Source organism: Arachis duranensis, chromosome 5 (genome assembly GCF_000817695.3).
Source record: "Arachis duranensis cultivar V14167 chromosome 5, aradu.V14167.gnm2.J7QH, whole genome shotgun sequence".
In the NCBI taxonomy this organism is placed as follows: domain Eukaryota; kingdom Viridiplantae; phylum Streptophyta; class Magnoliopsida; order Fabales; family Fabaceae; genus Arachis; species Arachis duranensis.
The window spans coordinates 45,091,673-45,099,228 of record NC_029776.3 but is presented as its reverse complement, the minus strand read 5'-3'; the positions used below and the strand labels follow the sequence as shown (position 1 = coordinate 45,099,228).

Here is a 7,556-nt window from a genome sequence, read left to right as displayed (position 1 = left end):
TCAGAGACTAGATTGGCTAAATTAGACGTGCTTTGTTCAGAATTATCTGTCTGTTGCTGAGAAGATGATGGAAAAGGCTTGCTATTGCTCAGCCTATTGCGTCCACCATTGTTAAAGCCTTGTTGAGGCTTTTGTTGATCCTTCCATGAGAAATTTAGATGATTTCTCCATGATGAATTATAGGTGTTTTCATAAGGTTCACCCATGTAATTTACCTCTACTATTGCAGGGTTTTCAGGATCATAAGCTTCTTCAGAAGCTGCCTCTTTAGTACTGTTGGATGCATTTTGCCATCCATTCAGACTTTGAGAAATCATGTTAACTTGCTGAGTCAACACTTTGTTCTGAGCCAATATGGCATTAAGAGCATCAATTTCAAGAACTCCCTTCCTCTGAGGCGTCCCATTATTCACGGAATTCCTCTCAGAAGTGTACATGAATTAGTTATTTGCAACCATGTCAATGAGTTCTTGAGCTTCTGCAGGTGTTTTCTTTAGGTGAATGGATCCACTTGCAGAATGGTCCAATGACATTTTCAAAAACTCAGATAGACCATAATAGAATATATCTAATATAGTCCATTCTGAAAACATGTCAGATGGACACCTTTTGGTCAACTGCTTGTATCTTTCCCAAGCTTCATAGAGGGATTCACCATCTTTTTGTTTGAAGGTCTGAACATCCACTCTAAGTTTGCTCAGCTTTTGAGGAGGAAAGAATTTATCCAAGAAGGCTGTGACCAGCTTATCCCAAGTCCAGGCTATCCTTAGGTTGTGAATCCAACCATATTCTAGCTCTGTCTCTTACAGCAAAAGGGAAAAGCATGAGTCTGTAGACTTCAGGATCTACTCCATTTGTCTTAACAGTCTCACAAATTTGTAAGAACTCAGTTAAAAACTGATAAGGATCTTCAGATGGAAGTCCATAAAACTTGCAGTTCTATTGCATTAAAGCAACTAGTTGAGGCTTAAGCTCAAAATTGTTGGCTCCAATGGCAGGAATGGAGATGCTTCTTCCATCAAATTTGGACGTTGGTTTTGTGAAGTCACCAAGCATTCTCCTTGCATTATTGTTGTTGGGTTCGGCTGCCATCTCCTTCTCTTGTTATAATATTTCTGAAAGGTTACCTTTAGATTGTTGTAATTTAGCTTCTCTTAGTTTCCTCTTCAGAGTCCTTTCAGGTTCGGGATCAATTTCAACAAGAGTGCCTTTTTTCTTGTTCCATCTCATATGAAAGAGAAGAAAACAGGAAAAGAAGAGGAATCCTCTATGTCACAGTATAGAGATTCCTTTATGTTAGTAGAAGAAGAAAGGGGAGAAGAGTGAAGAAGAATGGATTCAGATTTTCAGATGAAGAGAGGTGAAGAGAAGTGTTAGTAAATAAATAATTAAATAGAAGAAGAGGGGAGAGGGGGAATTCGAAAATTAATTTTTGAAAAGGGGTTAGTAATTTCAAAAATTAAAGATAAGATGTAATTAAAATTAAAATTTAAAACAAAAAGAATTTTTTTTAAAAAAAAGATGAGATATTTTCGAAAATTAAAGAGGGAAAAGTAGTTAGGTGATTTTGAAAAAGATAAGAAACAAACAAAAAGTCAAATAGTTAGTTGAAAAAGATATTAAAGTCAAATTTGAAAAGATAAGATGATAAGAAGATAGATAAGATATTTTGAAATCAAATTTTTGAAAAAGATAAAAAGATAAGATAAAAAGATAAGATAGAAAAGATAAAAAAGATTTTAATTTTTAAATTTAAAATTACTTACTTCACTAACAAAAAACTATAAGATAAGATTCTAGAACTTTAAAGATTGAACCTTTCTTAACAAGAAAGTAACAAACTTCAAATTTTTGAATCAATCACATTATTTGTTAGCTAATTTTCGAAATTATGATATAAAGATAAGAAAAAGATTTTGAAAATATTTTGAAAAAGATTTTTGAAATTTTCGAAAAAGAGGAAAAGTTGGAAAAGATATGATTTTTGAAAAAGATTTTGAAAAGATAAGATTTTTTAAATATTGAAAATTTGACTTGACTTGTAAGAAACAACTAATTTTGAAAATTTTTGACTAAGTCAACTCAAATTTTCGAAAATTAAGGAAAAGATAATTTTTTTTATTTTTGAATATTTTAATTATGAGAGAGAAAAACACAATTATGACCCAAAACATAAAAATTTTGGATCAAAACACATGATGCATGCAAGAACACTATGAATGTCAAGATGAACACCAAGAACACTTTGAAGATCATGATGAGCATCAAGAACATATTTTTGAAAAATTTTTTGATGCAAAGAAAACATGCAAGACACCAAACTTAGAAATCTTTAATGCATGGACTCTAACAAACGAAAAATGCATATGAAAAACAACAAACAACACAAAACAAGAAATCATCAAGATCAAACAAGAAGACTTATCAAGAACAACTTGAAGATCATGAAGAACACTATGAATGCATGAGATTTTCGAAAAAATAATGCATAAAATTTAAAAAAATGCAAGTGACACCAAACTTAAAAATTGACTCAAGACTCAAACAAGAACACAAAATATTTTTTGTTTTTATGATTTTCTAATTTTTTTTGGATTTTTATTAATTTTTTTCGAAAAAATTTTTGGAAAAACGAAAAAGAAAAGAAAAATTTTGAAAAAGTTTTTGAAAAGAAAATTACCTAATCTAAGCAACAAGATGAACCGTCAGTTGTCCAAACTCGAATAATCCCCGGCAACGGCACCAAAAACTTGGTGGACGAAATTGTGATCCTCAAAGTTGGTCTCTTTGTACTTGTATGAAATTTAAATATTGTCTCTATCAAAAATACCCCAAAGAGATCATGGTATGATGAATTGGGATCTTAATAATCCCTGGTAATGGCACGTGTGATCACAACTCCGTTCAACTAATGAGCAAGTGCACTGGGTCGTCCAAGTAATACCTTACGTGAGTAAGGGTCGATCCCACGGAGATTGTTGGTATGAAGCAAGCTATGGTCATCTTGTAAATCTCAGTTAGGCGGATTAAATTGGTTTATGATATGTTCAAAAATTAATAATAAACAGAAAATAAAATAGGATAGAAATACTTGTGTAAATCAAAAGTGGGAATTTCAGATAGGCGTATGGAGATGCTGTGCTCCTCTTGAATAAGATAAGCGTATGGAGATACTGTGCCCTTTCTTTTTCTACTTTCCTACTTATTCCTTCAATCCTTCTTACTCCTTTCCATGGTAAGCTGTATGTAGGGCATCACCATTGTCAATGGCTACATCCCATCCTCTCAGTGAAAATGGTCCAAATGCTCTGTCACAGCACGACTAATCATCTGTCGGTTCTCAATCAGGTTGGAATAGAATCCCTTGATTCTTTTGCGTCTGTCACTAACGCCCAACCTTCAGGAGTTTGAAGCTCGTCACAGTCATTCAATCCCGGAATCCTACTCGGAATACCACAGACAAGGTTTAGACCTTCCGGATTTCCATGAATGCCACCATCAATTCTAGCTTATACCACGAAGATTCTGATTAAGGAATCCAAGAGATATGCGCCCGGCCTAAGGTAGAACGGAAGTGGTTGTCAATCACGCGCGTTCATAGGTGAGAATGATGATGAGTGTCACGGATCAACACATTCATCAAGTTGAAAATATAATGGTAATAAGAGAGGATTAATAATAAGTAAATATAAGATCAAAGAAGCATGTTTTCAATCATAACACAAAATCAGGAAGGAAAATGTAAAACATGCAAATTGTATGAATAAGTGAGTAAAGAGTTGATAAAAACCACTCAATTGAGCATAAGATAAACCATAAAATAGTGGTTTATCAGTCTATCTGAGTTTTCCAAGATGTCATTGGACCACTCTGCAGGTGGATCCATTCATCTAAAGAAAACGCCTGCAGAAGCTCAGGAACTTATTGACATGGTTGCAAATAACCAATTCATGTATACTTCTGATAGGAATTCCGTGAATAATGGGACGCCTCAGAAGAAGGGAGTTCTTGAAATTGATGCTCTGAATGCCATATTGGCTCAGAACAAAGTGTTGACTCAGCAAGTCAACATGATTTCTCAAAGTCTGAATGGATGGCAAAATGCATCCAACAGTACTAAAGAGGCATCTTCTGAAGAAGAAGCTTATGATCCTGAGAACACTGCAATGGCAGAGGTGAATTACATGGATGAACCCTATGGAAACACCTATAATCCCTCATGGAGAGATCATCCAAATTTCTCATGGAAGGATCAACAAAAGCCTCAACAAGGCTTTAATAATGGTGGAAGAAATAGGTTCAGCAATATCAAGCCTTATCCATCATCTTCTCAGCAACAGACAGAGAATTATGAACAGAATACCTCTAACTTAGCAAACTTAGTCTCTGATCTGTCTGAGGCCACTTTAAGTTTCATGAATGAAACAAGGTCCTCCATCAGAAATCTGGAGGTACAAGTGGGCCAGCTGAGTAAGAAAATCACTGAAACCCCTCCTAGTACTCTCCCAAGCAATACTGAATAGAATCCTAAGAGAGAGTGCAAGGCCATTGACATAGTCAATATGGCCGAATGCAAGGAGGAGTGGGAGGACGTGAATCCCAATGAGGAAGACCTCATGGGACGTCTCTCAAGTAAGAAGGAGTTCCCTATTGAGGACCTAAAGGAATCTGAGACTCATATAGAGACCATAAAGATTTCATTAAATCTCCTTCTGCCATTCATGACCTCTGAAGACTATTCGTCCTCTGAAGAGGATGAAGATGTAACTGGAGAGCAAGTTGCTCAATATCTAGGAGCTATCATGAAGTTGAATGCCAAGTTGTTTGGTAACGAGATTTGGGAAGGTGAACCTCCCTTGCTCATTAGTGAACTAGATACATGGGTTCAGCAAACTTTACCTCAAAAGAAACAAGATCCTGGGAAATTCTTAATACCCTATACCATAGGCACCATGACCTTTGAGAAAGCTCTGTGTGACCTAGGGTCAGGCATAAATCTTATGCCACTCTCTGTAATGGAGAAGCTGGGGATCATTGAGGTACAGCCTGCCTTATTCTCATTACAATTGGTAGACAAGTCAGTAAGACAAACTTATGGATTAGTAGAGGACGTGTTAGTAAAGGTTAAAGGCCTTTACATCCCTGCTGATTTCATAATCTTAGACACTAGAAAGGAGGAGGATGAATGCATCATCCTTGGAAGACCTTTCCTTGCCACAGCAGAAGCTGTGATAGATGTTAATAGAGGATAATTAGTCCTTCAATTGAATGGGGACTACCTTGTGTTTAAGGCACATGGCTATCCTTCTGTAACAAGGGAGAGTAAGCATGCAGGGCTTCTCTCAGTACAGAGTCAAACAGAGCCCCCACAGTCAAACTCTAAGTTTGGTGTTGGGAGGCCACAACCAAACTCTAAGTTTGGTGTTGAATCCCCACAACCAAACTCTAAGTTTGGTGTTGGGACTATACAACATTGACCTGATCACCTGTGAGGCTCCATGAAAGCCTACTGTCAAGCTATTGACATTAAATAAGTGCTTATTGGGAGGCAACCCAATTTGTATTTATCTAATTTTATTTTTATTTTATTGTTCTTTTATGTTTTATTAGGTTCATGATCATGTGGAGTCACGAAAAAAAATATTAAAATTAAAAACAGAATCAAAAATAGCAGAAGAAAAGTCACACCCTGGAGGAAGGACTTACTGGCGTTTAAACGCCAGTAAGGAGCATCTGGCTGGCGTTCAACGCCAGAACAGAGCATGGATCTGGCGCTGAACGCCAGAAACAAGCAACATCCCGGCGTTCAAACGCCAGGAATGCACCCTGAGGAGAGCTGGCGCTGAACACCAGAAACAAGCATGGAACTGGCGTTCAACGCCAGAAACATGCTGCACATGGGCGTTGAACGCCCAGAACATGCATCACTTCGGCGTTTAAACGCCAGAATTGCATGGAAAGGCATTTTACATGCCTCATTGGTGCAAGGATGTAAATCCTTGACACCTCAGGATCTGTGGACCCCACAGGATCATCTCAGGATCTGTGGATCCCACAGGATCCCCACCTACCATATTCTCCCCTCTTCTTAACATTCATCCTCTATTTCCAATAAACACTCTTCCTCAAAACCCTTCTCCAATCACCTCAATCTCTCTTCCCAATTACCCCTCTCACCACTCACATCCATCCACTCTTCCCCATAAACCCAGGTACCTTCAAAATTCAAATTTCTTTCCCACCCAAACCCACCCTAAATGGCCGAACCTACCCTCTCTCCTCTCCATATATGGACCCCTCCATTCTCCTTAATTTTCACACAACACAACCCCCTCTTCTACACCTTGGCCGAATACACCTCCCCCTCACTCTCCTCCATATTTTCTCTTCTTCTTCTTTTTTTCTTTCTTCTCTTGCTCGAGCGCGAGCAATATTTTAAATTTGGTGTGCTAAAAGCATAAGCTTTTTATTTTTCCATTACCATTGATGGCACCTAAGGCCGGAGAAACCTCTAGAAAAGGGAAAGGGAAGACAAAATCTTCCACCTCCGAGTCATGGGAGATGGAAAGATTCATCTCCAAAGCCCATCAAGACCACTTCTATGATGTTGTGGCCAAGAAGAAGGTGATCCCCGAGGTCCCTTTCAAGCTCAAGAAAAATAAATATCCAGAGATCCGACATGAGATCTGATGAGCGGATAATTTATACGCTTTTTGGCATTGTTTTTATAGAGTTTTTAGTAAGTTTAAGCTACTTTTAGGGATGTTTTCATTAGTTTTTATGTTAAATTCACATTTCTGGACTTTACTATGAGTTTGTGTGTTTTTCTGTGATTTCAGGTAAATTCTGACTGAAATTGAGGGATTTGAGCAAAACTCTGAAGAAGGCTGACAAAAGGACTGCTGATGCTGTTGGAATCTGACCTCCCTGCACTCGAAATGGATTTTCTAGAGCTACAGAACTCCAATTGGCGCGCTCTCAACGGCGTTGGAAAGTAGACATCCAGGGCTTTCCAGCAATATATAATAGTCCATACTTTATTCGAAGAATGACGACGTAACTTGGCGTTGAACGCCAAGTACACGCTGCTGTCTGAAGTTAAACGCCAGAAAAACGTCATGATCCGGAGTTAAACGCCCAAAACACATCATAACCTGAAGTTTGACGCCAAGAAATGCCTTAGCTCGTGGAATGATCAAGCTCAGCCCAAGCATACACCAAGTGGGCCCCGGAAGTGAATTTATGCATCAATTACTTACTCATGTAAACCCTAGTAGCTAGTCTAGTATATATAGGACATTTATCTATTGTATTAGACATCCTGGGTTGTATTTTGAATCCTGTGATCATGTTAGAGAGGGCTGGCCATTCGGCCATGCCTGAACTCTTTGCTTATGTATTTTCAACGGTGGAGTTTCTGCACACCATAGATTAAGGGTGTGGAGCTCTGCTGTACCTCAAGTATCAATGCAATTCTATTATCTCTTATTCGGTTTCTATCTTATTCCTATTCCAAGATATTCATTCGTACCCAAGAACATGATGAATGTGATGAG

At 37.8% G+C, this 7,556-nt stretch overlaps 1 non-coding gene across 1 annotated transcript; it reads left to right on the top strand.

Moving 5' to 3' along the window:
* The first annotated feature begins 591 nt into the window (after positions 1-591).
* On the top strand, positions 592-695 carry LOC127748055 (small nucleolar RNA R71). The gene has a single exon (XR_008009998.1). It is a non-coding gene; the product is annotated as a small nucleolar RNA R71 (small nucleolar RNA).
* Positions 696-7,556: the final 6,861 nt, after the last annotated feature.